This window comes from Rutilus rutilus (assembly GCF_951802725.1).
Source record: "Rutilus rutilus genome assembly, chromosome: 8".
Lineage (NCBI taxonomy): Eukaryota > Metazoa > Chordata > Actinopteri > Cypriniformes > Leuciscidae > Rutilus > Rutilus rutilus.
The window spans coordinates 33,591,714-33,610,494 of record NC_140222.1 but is presented as its reverse complement, the minus strand read 5'-3'; positions in this window follow the sequence as shown (position 1 = coordinate 33,610,494).

Genomic DNA, 18,781 nt, shown 5'->3' with positions numbered 1-18,781 from the left:
CTGTTTATTAAAAAAACAGCATCAGTGGTATATCAGTTTAGTTTGGTTCACACATTTAGATAAAACTCAGTATCTGAACGCCAGTGTCTCCTCATCAACACTAACCCCTTCCTGACGCTTGGTGTGTTTTGGGCAGTGCACTGGGGCTCTTTGAGGGACCCGTGAGGCTCTGAATGTTCTCTAAGGGTCCAGCTGTATCTCAGCACCAGAACATCACAATACACACATGGGATTGGGCTTTTCTCATGTGTGTGTATGACAAACATCCTGATGCTCAGAGTTTCCACATCAACATCACTCCTTACTAGTCAATGTAACGCGAACCTCTGCAAACTACTGATGAACTATCAAACTGAATTCCTCTGTGTGATTCAGAAACAGTATGATGATTAGGCATCAAAGTATTTTGACCATATACTGCAAATCACACTACACAATGCAATAATACATACAATACAAAAGTCAAAAAGAAGAGAAATACAAACCTGTCTGTCAGGTTTGTGAGTTCCTGTCATGATAAAAGTAAACAGTGAAATATGACAATAATATCAACCCTGAATAACATTTATACAATAAAGCAAATCATTGTGCACCTTTTTTGTCTGTTCTGTCTCAGTATTTTATCAAACTTTTTTATATTTTTTATATTTGCATAAATATGTCTGTCAGTTTCTCTGTAGATCAGAATGAGGATGTAACTGGTAATAATAAACAAAACCAAGACATGATGGTGTTTATGGGACACACTGTACCTGCGCACTCACTCACACATCTAGTCTGACAACAATCCTGAATCTCTGAATCTCTCCTCCCATCAGAGAATACAGTCTCTTATTGTACAGTCTTACTTTTGAGCTCATTTGAAAGGCAAATTCATGGAAAGGTCAGGCTGTATTTCCCTGTTCTTTTCAATTATCTCTCATTTATTGTTCTCTGTGGGTTATGATCAGGATGTCACTGGAAGTTCTGCAATCTTGTCCTGCTGTTACAGTGAAAATACACTAAAGTCAAGACATAATAATGTATTAATATTAATAATAGGATGTCACTGGCGTTAAGACCGCATTTAAAAGCATCCACAGTCCTCAGAGACGGTCAGGAGAGCATTCCACAGTCTGGGAGTGGCTGAACAGAAAGCCATGATCTCCCATACGGCGTTACCATAAAGACACTGTGTGTGAGTGAAACAAGGAGCCAGTGGAGTGATTTGAGGATGAGGTGATATGGTCGTATCTGCACACTCTCATCAGGATCCAGCAGTGCTGTTCTTTATTAAGACTCAATGGCAGCAGGAATATAAGACATCATTTAGAGAAATGTTGAAGTGAAACAGGTGAAGTAAAGACTGCTACTGTGTATGACGTCCAGAATGTCCTTCACTATTCAAAAAATGTTCTCACTAGTAAAACCTGTTAAACACCAGCTAGTGCTCCAGATCTCACTATAGCTTATAAACAGGACAGATCATGTTTCTATTTAAATCTAGTGATCACTATCACTTACAAAACATGAGATCATTTAACCTAAAGGACATCTTATCCCGTCTGTGTGGGAATCAAACTTTGACGTTCATCTGTGTGTTTGCAGTGCTGATAAACAAAGGTGAACATCTGAATAACTCATTTACTAGTCAAATTCAGGCCACATGAAGTAATGTCAGTCTTGTGTTTGGACAGTTTGTGTTGTTTCAGTGTCTCTGCAGGAAACAGTAGAGGCTGTTATTGGTGGTTCTGTTCTCCTGCCGTGTTCTTCCACTGAACATGATCTGAAACTTCAAGACACTGATGTACACTGGAGAGACAATAATGACATGATTGTGTATAGTATAATTGAGGATAAATATTCAGTGTCTGGACCCGGAGAACAAGAACAGAACTGAAACTTTCCCTGATGAGTTTCTGAGAGAAATATCTTCTCACACAAACTCAACAACCTTATGCAGGAAAATACACTTGCTTCTTCACAAACCCTTATTCTGAACAGGAGACTTTAAGCTGATCAATAGTGTGCAAAACTGGTTGATCAATATATGATTTTAATTTTAAATGTTTTATTAAATCTAAAAATAATAAGTGTTTGACCAACTAGTGATCCTCCAGTCTGAATGCTGCTGTATGCAAATGATAGGAAACTGGAAACAAATCCACTAAAAACTAAGCAGAAGACACAGGAGAAGCAGACAGTGTAAATATATTTGTGTTGCATCGGCTGTATTATCCGCAGTGCTTATGGTTTGTTTATTAATATTTCTCTTGAATAATAAAATAACTCAAGCTGACTCGTTCTGTTCAGTCTCAGTGCCATAAATGACAAACAGCAATAAGCTTCTTTTTTATGTTCTTTATCTTCATTGATAGATCTTTCATTGGTTCTTCTCTGGTGCAAAAGACATTGTTATGTTCCATTATATTCTTGCCAAATGCATCACATTGTTTTTATTGTAGCCTTACACAATAAGATCTTCAAACACTGAATAAGGAACATGATTTTGTTGTATCTGAAGGAAATAAGTTTCCATCTTTACCACAAGTGTTCTTTCTCACGCTGCGTTTGACAGTATTAAATGTATTTTGTATAATTTCATGTTAGTACTGCACATCATTTACCAAACATGTTCGTTAATTCTTGATATCACGTCAATTAAAACAATGTATTTGTATGACAGTGTGCAAAATATAAAACAGATAAAAACTGATACAGCTCTAACACTAATACTGGAAGATCATTTTATATTTCTTAAGATTAAAACTGCACATCATTTAGACTAAAATTATTAATTCCTGACTGCACATCAAATTAATTATTTTTTTGTCTTAAATCCCATTATAACTTTATTCATGTGTTACTGTACATTACTCACTCCAGGATACTTCTGTCTTGTGTGCTGAATATTGCAAAATTTTGACACGTAATTTCTTAAGCACAATGATAACTTCTTAATCAGAAGAGGAACAGAGTGAACCGAGCAAATGATCATAATGTCCAGAGACATGGTGTTGGGCTCTTTACAGTAACTGGGGCTCTTTACAGTAACTGGGGCTCTTTGGGGGCCAAATGAGGCTCTTGGTGTATTTCAGTACAGAAATCTGTGGAGAAATAGGACTGGACTCTTCTTACTTGTGGCAATGTTTATAACTGCAGTATCCTGGAGCCACAGCAACACTATTGATAAATCATCAAACAATGGCATCAGGTGATCCACTTCTGCAAACTAAAAGAGACAAAGACAAACTGAACGTATCTATGTAAGAACCAGACTGACCAGAACAGGCTTCAATTAGCATTGTGTTCATATAACACAAAAAACACAATACAACAATGTCGTAATACATACAAATACTCTGCTTTTGCACACACACACACACACACACACACACACACACACACACACACACACACACACACACACACACACACACACACACACACACACACACACACACACACACACACACACACAAAGACAAACGTTACTACCAACATGTTACTGGATTATTATAATCAATGTCAAAATGAATGTTTGGAAATGTAAACTATATTTCCTTCTGTGGCGAACTGAAGTAAAATATATAAACAACTGTCTTAAAACTATATTATTTGGTACTAACATGCCTAAAACTTTTTCACAGTACTGTACATTTACATGAAGTGAGCATGACGGAAGCAAGATAGATTTATTTAGATTAAATAATACATTTTTTGAATAATATCTTAAATGTGGGACATTTGAAATGTCTGGATAAAGTGTAAAGTGCTTTAAGTCTTAAAAATGTTTCTATTTGTTTACTGTAATACATCCATTTATGAGCATGTTTTATTATCACATCTGTGTGTTTACTCTTTTAAATAAAAAGCTTTTATAGCAAGGCTTTTTTAGTAAGTACAAAAAATACACAATTTTTAAGTACACAAACTTTATAAGTGGATTTTAACTAGACATTGATGTGAGCTGGAGACACAGAGTCAGTGAATATTGTGTGTGATATAATTCCCAGCAGAAAGTCAGAAACATTATTCAGACTATGAGAACTGAACTGAAAGTTTCCCTGGTGATTTTCAGAGTGGAAACTTCATCAAACTCAGCAATCTTCAATACGCTGATGTAGGAAAATACACACAAACTCATCTGAACTTCAGACTGTACAGCTGATCATCAATGATGTGTGAAATTGGGTAATTTGTGTATTAAGTTTTTCATCCAAAAAAAGTTTGGATGTGTTGTAAAGTTACAGACATTGTTTAAATCTTCAGTATCCTCAGGTATATTCAGAGCTTTGTGTTTCATTGTACGCAGACAATCTCTTTTTCATCTGTTGAAGTTTTGGGATATTTATTTGGGTGTTTATATTGGGTATTTTAATAAAACTAAATGTTTTCTCATAACCAAAATAATAATAAAAAAGCCCATTAGGTATACACTTCCCTTACATTGTTTCTACTTGAAAAAAAAAGAAGAAGAAAAAAAGAAAGAAAAACACACACCACAAGGATGAAGGATTCTCTGAAAGTAATGTTTGAATTCCAAATAAATGTCTTTCTCATCATAACCTACACTTTGTAGACACTGAATATACAGTCTATTTAAAGGTTTACTATGAAAAGTATCAGAGTTGTTCAACTGGTTTAGATTGTGGAGAATCACTATCAGCCTATTGGAGGCAGAAGAGGGAACTGCAGTATATTCTCTACAGAACATGATGTCTTGCTTTAGTTTGGCCATGAAGACATCAACCTTAACCTTTATTTGTACTACTTTTTAATTATATATGGAAAATTAACAAGTTTCAATGGTCAAGATAAACCAAACATGCAAGAATTAAAAATTTCAGTAAAACTTTCTAAAGACATTAAAACCAAACCTGGAGTTGTGTTTTGAGGCAGTGCACTGGGGCTCTTTAATGGCCTGTAAGAGCCCCAGCCGGATCTCAGCACCAGATCAACATGGTTCATCTCTCCGTGTGTGTATATGGCGCTGAGAGTTTCCACATCAACAACACTCCTTACTAGTCAATGAAACGCATCAAATAATGGCATCAGGTCAAGCCAGAAACAGTATGATGACATAGGAATCATAAGCATTTTGTCCATAATAGTAACACAATACATTCATACAATACAAAAAAAAATACAGTTTGTCAAAATCAGGAGAAATATTAATGTTATAACATTAAATATATATAAAGATGTATAAGCCAAACACATATCAATAAATCAATAAATAAACACACACACACACACACACACACACACACACACACACACAACCAAACCTACATGCTTTTATGACTATAAACAAGTCTGATCCTGTCATCCCCATGCCGGCCCTCTTCACCATTCCTCCATTCCTCCATTCCTCCATGGCTCCTCCATCATCGCCGGCTGTGGACATGTCCAGAACACATGACCAAAAGTGGCCTCTTCTTTGTGACATCTAGAACATATTATATTTCTGGAAATATTCTTGCCAGTTTACTCCTAGAGTGAAGTGTAGCCTATGGATTATCTTAAATTGCAGTAATTAGATTAGATTAGATTAGATTAGATTAGATTCAACTTTATTGTCATTACACAAGTACAGGTACAAGGCAACGAAATGCAGTTTAGGTCTAACCAGAAGTGCAATAGCAGCAAGTGCAGGATATACAGTGGTTCCATAAGTGCAGAACATGGATATGTACTGAATAAATATAGAGTTGAATACTATTATAAACAAAAATTTGCAGATAGATTGTCCTATGAATATAATATACAGATAACTATTACTATGAACAGAATTTACAGCTAGATATGTACTGAATATAATAATATACAGATGGCTATTACTATAAACAGAATGTTTACAGATAGATATGTACTGAATATAATATACAGATGGCTGTTACCATAAACAGAATTTTACAGATAGATATGTACTATGAATATATATACAGATGGCTGTTACTGTAAACAGAATGTGAGCATAATATACAGATGGCTATTACTATAAACAGAATTTTACAAATAGATATATGTATAAGTTAGGCTAATGAGCAGTATAACAATGGATTTAAAGTAGTGCAAATAAAGTTTGGACAGAAGCTATCCGAGTGAGTGCAGTGGAAAGTAATTGCATATTACAGTTAAGGTACGATATTGCAATGTATATATAACAGTCGGTACTGTGAATAAACAGTCGGCAGTGCAAATGAGCATATTCCAGTCAAGGTAGTAGTGCAAGATGCATATGTAAACAGTTGTTACTGTAATACAGTCAGCAGTGCAAATGAACATTATAGTATTGCAAATAACAAAATGGAGGCAGGTGTGAGGAGGGAGAGGAGAGTCAATCAGTATATGAGGGGAGTGGGATCAATGAGGGTTAGAGTTTAATAAAGAGACAGCTCTGGGGAAAAAACTGTTCTTTAGTCTGCTGGTCCTGGTCCGGAGGCACCTGAAACGCCTGCCAGAGGGCAGGAGAGAAAACAGTCTGTGGGCTGGGTGAGAGGAGTCCTTAAGGATGCTGCAAGCTCGATGCAGACAGCGTTTCCTCTGGATGTGCTCGATGGCAGGTAGTGGAGTCCCAGTGATGCGCTGGGCGGTTTTCACCACCCGCTGCAGTGCCTTGCGCTCTGCAACAGAACAGCTCCCATACCACACTGTAGCACAGTTGGTCAGGATGCTTTCTATTGCACAGCGATAGAAGTTCACCAGGATAGTGGAGGAAAGCTGATTCTTCCTCAGTGTCCTCAGGAAGAAAAGGCGCTGGTGAGCCTTCTTGACCAGGCTGGAGGTGTTGGTTGTCCAGGTCATGTCCGCCGAGATGTGGGTCCCCAGGAACTTGAAACTGGAGACACGCTCAACAGCCATTCCATTGATGTGGATGGTGTCGTGTGTGCCTCTTGACACTTTCCTGAAGTCCACGATGAGCTCCTTCGTTTGAGCTCCAATCCATGCCTGACACAAACAGATGTTTGTTGAAGTGAATTTTCCTAAATGCTGACTCTGTACACTGACTCAATTCAATATAAAAGTCCAGGAACACACACAGGGAATATGTAACAAACAGCTTGTTCGATCTCCACTGTTGATATGGATTAAAGACTCGCTTTATCCTGTTCACAAAGTGGCAGAAAAGTGTGCTGTGTTCTCACTGTCACATGACTCTGGTGTGTATAGCTCATCATAAAACAAAAACTAAACTGCTTGTTAATGCTTAACTGGTCTGTGGTTATTCCATGTGACTTCTACATTTCTGTTATACAACTAGTTTAATTTTTCTGTCTCAATGGTGTGAATTCAACTTGCTAGCCTTTTTCGCCATACTTGAATTCTTGCTGTTTAGATCTCAGATATAACCTCTCCTCCGCCTCCATGGTTAAGGTATCTCTGACTGTAATACTCCTCTCTCCTTATATAGGGCAGCGGTGGAGATCTAGAATGCTCTTGATCCATATCATTTATCCTTGAGATAATCTGAAATCTGAATTTCCTTCATTCTTCATTCCATTCTTTTTTCCGTCATGCCCGCACTGTATGAAATTATTTTGCCTTCAACATCTCCCAGAAGTTACAGTCAGTCATACCCGGCGCGGTTTGTTTCAAGAAAGTAATATATCTGATTATATAGAATTCAACAAACTTCTGTTTTGCCAGTAATCTAGAGCTGAATCTCCACACACACCGTGATGGTACAGTATGTTGTTTTGAAAGCAGAGAGTGATCACTACATGGTCAGAAATGACTATACCTGTGTATTCACATAATCTGAGTAATGGTAACATTCTCTTGTCTGTAAAGATGAAGTCAATCCTTGAATAGATCTGATGAGTTGCAGGAAAATGCCTTGAAGTTTGGTTTCATATATTTCCATGCATCAGCTCATTGAAATATCGATCTGATTTAGTGCTGTTATATTCTTACCATTTGCACTGCACTTTATTATTGTCATGGTTTGTTGTTGCATTAAGCGCACAACGAAAGGGGTAGATAACAATAACAGTCTTTATTAAATCCACACAGAAAACTCGTGAGATCGCAGGAGGAAACCATAAACACAACCACGTTTAACACTGACGATACCAGACCAAAGAACTAGAGAAACACAGGCCTTAAATACACGAGGAGTGTAATCAATGTCAAACAGAACAAGTGTGGGAACTAATTAAACACCAGGGAAACTAACTAGGGAACACAGTCAGGCAAACAAGGAAACCAAAACCCCATGATAATAAAACATAACACACATTTCAAATGTACAACAGAATGAGACACTAAAAAAGGGACATTGTTTGCTAAAGGACAAATGAGTCGGTCAGTGTGTTGCTGTATGGACAATTCTGTACCACAAGTGTTCTTTCTTCATGTTGTGTTTACTAGTATTAAATCTATTTTGTTTTCTTTATGTGTCATTTCATATTATGTTCGAATTAAAACTGCATTTCATTTACCAAGTCTGACTCATTACACATGAGTCTTTTTTTTTTTACTCTGTATATAAAGATGAAATATGGTGCTAAAAGTTGAGATCTGCTATACAAGTTGTTATAGATACACACTCCACACAATGAGTAAATGGTGTCTTCAACTGCACAACGGTCAGAACTTTTTATTATTCACAAATTGTTAAATCCCACAGAAAGTTCCAGTAGGAACAAATGTACGATGCATTCTGCACACCTGGCCTGTACATTGTTTTATTTTTTGTTTGTTTAGTTCCTCCCGACAGCAACATAGTGTCGGCCCAGATCCGGCCCCCATCCGGCTCAGATCTTTGTTGGTCCTGAAACAACATTCCAGTCAAACCAGAAGCCCACACCTCACACAAACCATAAACTAGCCCTCAAATCAGTGGACAATTATTGGTTGATAAAGATGGTGTTCAAACCTCTAACGTTAACCCAAGACTAATCAGTAGCACTTAACCTAACACTAAAATGTGATTGGTTGATAAGGATGTTTTTCCAGGACCAACAAGGATGTTGATTCAGGAAACTTCCTCCTTGGTGAAATCACGTTCACCTCTATGTACATATTCTTCTGGGAAAGATGCAAATGTGCTCTTTGCCACCTTGAATATCAAACATACCATATTTTAGTCATGCTTCCAAGAAGATTCAAGGTGACTTTAACTAAGAATCCAAACTGTTTAAGCTGTTATGACTTTTCTGAGAATTTACTACTTTAATGAAGTCATTCTTCTTTGTTTTAAGCATAAATATAACAGAACACAGTGCAGGTTATGCTCAGAACTAGAAAAATAATATAGAAATACAATGAAGAAGACAGAGTTGTTTAGTGTTTTTCTCACTGTTGTGTGGCGCCCTCTACTGGATAAACACCTGAACCAATTTTTTTTAAATACTGTACAGTGATGCTGTATTTGGATAAAAAAATGTCATTATAACAAAATATTAAACCAGATGGCATTTATTTTAACAACATATACAGTAGCACAAGTACACTGTGTTACTGTAGATTTACTTAAGTGCACTTGTCAAGTGCACAGCATCATTCAGTTTAACTTATACAAATGCATAAAGCACACTGCAAATACAAAGATTCAAAAATAACCCAAATTAGACAGAACTTTCCTGCTAAGTTTATGCTGTGGTCACTTTCCATTTCTCTACTTTAATGTACAAGCTAGCATTAGTGCTAGTGGTGGAATCAGATTTTATTGTTGGGATAGTCGACCTCTTCTTTCTTCCCTCGTTCTCGATTGCTCTGACTCTGCCGGATCTTTCGTGTGGACTCGATCCCTGAGCTCTCAAACAGCCGTGCCATGAAGGCCAGGCCCTCACGTTTAATGTAGGACTTTCCAGCAAAAGTGTAAAGTACAGGATTTATAGAGCTACTGATGAAGGTGAAAGTGGAGGCGAAGCCCCGGAAAGATTTTATTGACTCTGTGAGGATGAGGATAAATTAGTTATTAAATTAGAAGGATCCAGAATGGCATTTCTGTGAAAGTTTTTAGGCCCTGTTTACACCTGGTATTAAGATGTGTTTTGGTCCATCAGATCTTAAAACCCCTTAACTGTCACCTGCCCGTATATGGGCAACCTAAATTTATTTCACTATATTACTATTAAATCCTAATCTAGTCATGACACCTAACCCCAGTTGCTCCCGACGAGCTGGATCGCCTTGCATGGCTGACACCGCCGTCGGTGTATGAATGAGTGAGTGAATGGGTGAATGTGAGGCAATATTGTAAAGCGCTTTGGTGTCCATTGGGTCTTTGAAAGCGCTATATAAATGCAGTCCATTTACCATTTACAAACTATATATCGTTGGAAAGGTCTAAGACTCCTTAATAGATATTTCAGCACTGTTTTTTGTTACAATTTATGCAGGAACAGTAATAGATTAATTTATGACAAGAGTGCACCTCAAAAAATCTACATCATAACAGGCGTTTCTGGCATTTGTCACAAAAAGTCGACGCACACACTTTTAATAACTGAAACTTTGGTTTTCATGCTAAAAGTTCATAATAAAACATTTAATCTAGTATTTGTCAATAAAAAAAATATATAAAATAATATTATCCTCTAAAAAGTATAATATACATATATCCTCTAAAATATAATATCTTTTTTATTGCCTTTTTTATTACATAACTTATTTTAGTAGTTATCATAAATTAGGTATCATTTGAAAGCTTATGATCTCAGAATTCATCCTGTGAAAACTGTTTTGAATTTGGACATTGTGTTACCATAGAAACGGTACTCTAAATTATTTTATCAGGCTCCTCCCCTTTTGGGCATCATCATGTTTCATAATTTATGATCAAAATATTTTCTAATCTTGACAAAACACATATTGTCAGAAAGGTCTGAGTCTCAAGGTTCCATATTTTGTGACAGAAGTGATATTTGGACAGAAATGTATTAATTTTTTATCGTAGAATGCATACAGTTAAATTCAATGGAATTCAATGACACCCGGTGGCTATTTTTGGTAATATGCCTAAACAAAATCTCATGGGAACTTCAATTTTTGTGATATCAACTTCAAATTTGGAACACAACTTAGTTAGATTTATGGCTTTGATTTTATAGTAATTTTTTTGTAAAACATATTTTGTAAAATATATATTTTATATAAAATAAATTTATTTTATTTATTTTATATAAAATATTAAATAAATTATATTTGATTTAATGTAAATTTAAACTTCCATAACTTTTTCAAACTTTAATGTTTTGAAGTGCTTTCACTTCATTTTTTCCCTTTAAAACAAGACCAAACTTGGGTCTATACTCCAAAGCATCCTTGAATTACAACCATTTAAGCTTGAATAGTGCATTTTAATGTCCATTCTCAAAAAGGGGGGTGACAGGTAAAGGGTTAAGCGGATAATGCTAAATACAGGTGTAAACAGGGTCTAAAACACTTTGAGCTTGCCCACTTTCAACCACTTCCAGAGGTAGGTCGAAACCACATCCAACCGGACTACTTTCATAGTGTAAACACTCATGTGGTCAAATGCGTTCGAACAAACACAAAAGACCGTCTTATCTCCGCATTCTGACCTAAAGTTTACACATTGGGAAGCTCTCTAGCCAGACCGGATTTAAACTTTGTCGGCTGAACCATTCCTGATTAATAACACACACTCACAGCTTTCGGCTGATCTTGATCTCCATTTTTGTTTTGAAGATGAACTAAAGTCTTACTGGTTTGGAATGACATGAGTGTGAGTAAATGATAGAATTTGTATTTTGGGTGAACTAACCCTTTAAACTTTGAAATATATGTTATATATGAAAATTTATGTAACCTGTAGCATTTTTACTTGAGTCTTATCATTCAAAATGGCCAAAATTCAGTTCAAAGTCAGAGTTCAGTCTGACTTCCTAGTAGTAACACAAGGATTTTGCAGCTTCTTTTCAATTTATTTATTTATTTATTTATTTATTTATTTATTTATTTATTTTTTGTCACTATGCATTTCATTTATTTTTATTTTTATTTTTATATATTCACAGTGTATGTTGTGCATAATTGTGTTGGACATTTCAGAGTTGTTTTGCCAGTAGCTGAAGTTGGTAGGCCTACAGTTGTTCAAGATGAAGTTTATTGCATCTCTAAAAGATAATAGACATTAAATCTGTGCATTAAAATCTTTTGCTCTTCTTAGCAGAAGTGTAAGCAGTGTGGTTTAGCTCAAATAAAGTGTAAAGCTAAGCTCAGTACTTAAACCATCAGTTCCTCTGAGTTGGTCACTTGACAATAAATGACTCATATGGTGTCATGTTGTTCTAGACAGGTGGTTTACCCTTGAGCAGAGTTTACATTTGCTTTAGACATCTCGGCATTTTTGAACCTCAAATGGAAAAGAATGGCAGTGCAGTCAGTGAGTGGGGATTTAACAGTTTGATATAATGATTGTTGTTGTTTCTTCATGTATATTATATATATACACACACATATGGGAGTGGACATTTACATTTATTCATTTAGCTGACGCTTTTATCCAAAGCGACTTACAATTGCTATACATGTCAGAGGTCGCACGCCTCTGGAGCAACTAGGGGTTAAGTGTCTTGCTCAAGGACACATTGGTGTCTCACAGTGGATTCGAACCCGGGTCTCTCACACCAAAGGCATGTGTCTTATCCATTGCGCCATCTTCATCAGTCAGGATTTGTCCCAGAAGCTGATATCCAGCATGCCAGAGTGAATTACAGAGGTTATGAAGAAGAAGGGTCAACACTGTAAATAGCTTTCAAAACGTATAAAATCCTTTTTGTTGTGTTTCAATATACCATCGAAACATGACAAAAATAATCCACAAATACTGAAGCAGCAAACTTTGCAAAACACAAAATGTATGTCACTGAATACTTTTTATCTATGGCTGTAAAACTGAAGGCAGACTTAAATCTGATCTTTATACAAACACTCAATGAAGATCAGAGGTGAATATTTAACAACAGATTTGACAGCTGCAGTTTATCTTCTGGACATTCAGACCAATATAAACTTTGGTTTGTGTGAAACTTTCATGCATTCAAACACTTGTCAAGTTTTCTGACAATAAATTTGTAGATATACAGTAGACAAAGCAGAGATACTGCAATTCTGCTGTTTCCATTAGAGTTTCAGACGACTGTGAGAACTGAGACACATAAATGTATGAAGGTACTGGCACTCGGTTTAAGGTTAAACCTCCACTCTAGACAAAGGTGAGAGACTCTGTTTGTCATTGGTTTTCAAGTGACCAGTGGAACATATTTCTGGTTTTGCTTTAACACTTCAGTTGAGTTTAACCGCACTGTGTAGCCTGTGTAGTTACACTGTGTGGACTTGTGCTGAATACAAATTATTTTACATATGTATATGTGTGTATGTATATACAGTAGCCTACATATTGATATAAATATGTATAATGGAGGTGTGACTCATCATGCCATTTATAAAAAACAGTAGACTTGTGCCCATATATTACACCATAAAATATTATACTCTTGACTTAAGCACATGATATTTTAAGAACATGTTATATAGTCAATATATTGCTGAATATTTCCACTTTGCTTTTGGCATTCACCTGCATTTGATATGAATAAAAACAAAAAGCTACAATATTTTGTTGGCATAGCAGGACAGTAGAATTGTATTATAATTAATTAATTCAAATTAAAATCAATAGTTAAAACTTAGGGTAATGAAATTTAGCAATAAATATATATTAATTAACTTACGTTACAGCTGGTTTGGGTCTTGACGCTGATATATAACTTGTGTCCGCAGATCAGTGTGAATGTGTTTGTCCAACTTTTCTGTTTTTCCAGCAGCAAAAACTAAGAATGAAACAGTAATTTCATATGCAATAACGCTTATATTATTTTTTCGTAAATTGTATATATATTTAAGCAAAAATAGTTAAATGTAAGTAGGCTAAATAAAGTAATAAAAAACCTCAGCAGCATAACATCATTATATTGCTTTTTTGCACTATTGTGTATTATAATATATAATATTATATATTATAATAAAACATTATATATTATTGTATATTTAATTTGATCATTTTTAAAACAGTAAGAATATCTCACCGATCAGCAAAATGAGCAGAAGCCCGTTCATCAGAGCAGATATGATGATAATAATCTGCCATTGTTTCTGATTCTGATCAATAAACTCCAGCGCTGTCTGATTGTGACACTCAGTTAGTTGAGTTGATTCTGTAATGAAAGTGTTCAGAGTTTGTTAATGTCAGTCTCCAGCTGGAACACAATGACTGCAATTTTATAAACCTTTAATATCTGTAACACATTAATCTCTGTGTGGATGAACCAATGAGAGTGATAATTATGATTTTCATAAAAAAAAATGAAGTAGTAAATAACAAGTAATAAATAATCAACACTCAATTTCACACTGTTTTGATCAATAGAGGAGAAAATGGACTCACCGGTGAAGTGCAGTCTGGTGCTGTTGCTGAGTTTTAGAGGTGTGTGTGTGTTCATACAGTAATAAACTCCTAATTCATCAGCGGTTACATTATTTATAACTAGATTATGATTAAATTGCAGTGAATATTTCTTTCTGAATGTTTTATTTGAGTAAAAAGGCGCTGTTGGATTTGAGGTTGAACGTAGAATCACTGTTGGAGGATCTGGTGTTTTCAGTAAAATCCAATAAACCTCATTTTCATCAAGATCACAGTTTATGGTCACATTTGATCCCAAATCAGTGAGTTGATCTGACACTGCAGCTTGACAACAGATTAATACATCTATAAGATATAAATAAATAAACATGCATTAAAATTCATTTTTAATTAGCCACATAAAACCACTGTGAACCTTTAACAAGAAACAATTTATGGTTAAACTCATGTAAATATTTTCATATGTTATAAACTCACAGAGCTGAAGCTGGATGATCCTCATGTTACTGGTTGAAACCTGGTTCCCTCCACACATGTATGATGAAGTCTGCAGCTCTGAACCAGACAGCAGAGGAAGTCAAGTTTGCTCTGACCACATTGTACACACTTTTTTTTTCAACCTAACACCTAACGCCTCACCATCATCATTACTTTATCAAGTTAAACATGACAGTAAGTTGCCATATAATTGCAGTAACATCAGCAAACCTATTTATCACATAAAGCCAACACACTCTCATGACAACTCATGATAATTTGTACAAGATGCCAAAACCGTATGATATTATAAAGTACAACTAAGATTGTATTAAAGTCTGCGTGAACCGGAAGTTGCAAACGACTTTTCTCCAGTGTTGTGACGTATTTCCCAGTGAAATGGAATATTGAACAGAGGGCAGGGTTTTACTCCAGCGCTCCTCCTCTCCATCTCTGCTCATAGCAGACTAACGGTTTGAGGGGAGTGGTTAAGCGTTTCCCAACCCAAGCCGTTAAACCTACATCATCAGAGAAGGAACGCCATTCCAGACCGGAAGTCATAATAGTTTCATAATAGACAGAAGACTAATATGGGTATAATTTAATGGTTGATGCATCCTTCATGTCCTTCAGTGTTTTGTTAAAAATACTTACAGAGGTCAGAGATTAAAAACTCACTAAATGTTTAGTACAAAAATGTCCTAAAATGTCCAAAAACATCTGTTTAATAAAATTCTTAATAAAAGAGAGGAAATGTGGATCCTGAAGCAGCCAAACAAAGTTTATTAAACAATCCCAACTAAAACAAAGAAGGCAAACCCCAAAAAAATAAAATAATAATAATTCTCGCCTTCACAGTCTCAGTCAGAGTGTAGAGTGAGTGAAAATATATCTATGCTAAGCTTATACTTAGCCTCTAACACACACTGGTGGTGAGTAAAATAATTTATTAGCCAATGGCTTATGATAGTCAATGTCAATGTCAATTTTATTTCTATAGCACTACTAAACACAACACCAGTTGACTAGTGTGCTTTACATCAATACAAGAGGCAATAAAAACACACAAACAAAACACAATGCAATACATTTCATCCTTGACCATATGCTAATTCAAAAAAATATGTTTTTTTTGGGGCGTGCGTTCCTGAAGTTCTTTCAAAATGACATCTATTCTAGTGTTTGTTGTTTCCATGAAGGTGTGCATATAAAATTGCTTTCTTATTGTTTTACTGTAAAAAGTTATTTCTGTTGCACCATCAATTCACGCACCTGCTCATGTCATGTGAGATATATTTTCCTTTTCTTTTTCCGTACGACCAGCCATCTTGTGTGATTTGAAGAGCCTTTGTTGTAGGCCACAACTTCACCATGGGAACAAACAGTCTGTCTCCATCCAATTTCAATCACAATTTCACTTTTATGTTCTGTAGAAAAACTTTTTAAAACTGTCTATAAACCTTAAATGAGGATTGGAAAGATTTCTGGTAAATTCCTACAAACCAAATTAGCAGGGGCAAGTAACACACAACCAGGTAGACATGAAGTCTTGAGGACGATTTGTTTTTTTCCTGATCTCGGACAAATGTAATGGTACATTCAAATAAATTATATTAATGGCATATTTGTATATATAAAACAACGAAAGTGTTGTTAGTGATGGGAAACCGAGGCTTTCTGACGCGTTTGAGGCTTTCATCAAATTGTGCTGAAAAAGGGTTCATTACTCGAAGCTTCTCAACACAGTGACACTAATGACATCTTGTGGTCAAAAGGTAGAAAAAGCTGCATTTGCGTCCCAGAGGACCCATCCATTTTTGGACTGTTTCATGTAATAAATTAGCCTGGGAAAACCCAGACAACTTCCGGAAAATTTAGATTTGCTCTGCAAGTAGTCTGGCAAAGAGCTCATTCAAGCCCATTTCTATTCCGTCGAAATCGAGGCACCAATCAGAAACGTTGGGGCGGGCTTTACACAATGACGACAGCGCAGCGACGGTGAAGCAGATTTTGTACATTACAAAGATGGATACACCATGTTACAAGCTTACCTCCATAAATACTCCTCCGAGCAATATTCGGTCGACCAGGACTGGGAGTGTTTGGCCGAAACTTTTAAAACTTTTTTAAATCCCTCTGTGTTTTTGACGGAGTAGACTCACGTTGTCTTTTTTCGACGGCATCTGTCGATCCCGTTGCTTCCCCGTCTTGCTCGTCCTTTAACCATGACCTATACACTGGCAAATCGCGTTCTAATCGCAATATAAATGCCTTACAACGGGGGCAAATGCGATCAGAGCTTGATGTTTTCTGTTCGACCGTCAATCCGAGATGTTTCAGTCGGTCTGAGATGCTATTATTAGGTTTTCCAAATTTTGCAAAAATGTTGATGGAGTGGCGGTGGACACCAGCTATTAGGGCTTGCATAGACTAGTCGAGTAGTCGATAGATCGACTATTTCAGCCACTAGTCGACGCTGTCGGAAACAATCGACTACTCGAGCGTCCATTAACCATAAATGAATTAAAAATGGCGAACGTCACCAACAGACACCACAGATCACCATCAGATGTGTGGAAATATTTCATCAAGCATGACAAAAATATAGTAATTGGCCAACTCTGCAAGAGGCCGTTCACATATTGCGTCTAAAAACGTGTGGAAAGCGCGGCCGTGCCGCTGTCTCCTACAAGCGCTTGCGCTCCCGTCTGTCGTTGCTATGCAACCAACCATGAACTGCGCTCTCCATGATGACGACGAAGAAGTATCAGCAAAGGATTAATTGATTTCTAGCCCTTTCATTAGCTTTACTACTAAATATATTTCTGGAGATGAGAAGGAAAAACTCGCCTGGAAAAACTAGCGCACCACGTTGCTTCCATTATGAGCGCGCTCGCCGCGCGCCTACATTTGAAATGTCGACCTTGAGCGCGAAAAAGACGCGATATGTGAACGGCCCCGTCTGAAATGAAAGGCAAGAACGGCTTTTTATTTGGCTTTAGACTGTTACATGAAAATTTTTAAATGAAATGTCATAATTATAATGTTTTGAGAGTTTACTTATGTAATTGTTGCATTAGGCTATGAATTAATAATGTTTATTGATAAGATATAGCTATTTCATGTTTTTTCATTTCCAGTAGCATGAACCACGAGTAGTCGAATAACTCGAGTATTGTTTTGATAAGAAATCGACTAGCAGAAATATATATATATATATATAACTTTAAGTAACATGATTATGATCTTTAGAAACTGTATGATGAGGATAAGTTTGATGAGGACCTGAACATGTCCTTAATGACAGGAATGAGCTTATTAATTTGACTGAAGAAGGTCTGACTCTAGCCATTCCTTGTGATGAGGGGAAGGATATGAAAGCCATAAGAAATGACACCATGGCTAGAATTCACGTGTAATTGCTCACCCAGGGAGGAAGCAAGCAAAGAGACTAGTGGTCTAGTGCACAGCCGAGGTGTCAGGTTCTGTCAGATCGCATTGACTATCTTCTAGAGAGGATCGGCCAAGCCAGGTACATCACAACCTTGGACTTATGTAAAGGGTATTGACTAGTACCCATGAAGGAGGCGTCCAGACCCTACACTGCATTCCGTACCCCGCTGGGGCTATACCAGTTTACAGTCCTACCATTCGGGCTGCATGGGGCACCTGCAACGTTCCAACGACTGATGGACCAAGTCCTCCAAGGCTGTGAGGAGTGGTCAGCAGCATACATGATGTTGTTATATACAGTGTGACCTGGGAGGACCATCTTCTACACCTCAAAAAGACCCTGAGCAAGATTCAAGAGGCTGGGCTGTCTTTAAACGTGGCTAAATGTGAGTGGGCGAAGTCAGAGACCAACTACCTTGGTTACCACCTGGGAAATGGAGAGCTAAAACCTCAAGTGGACAAGGTAGA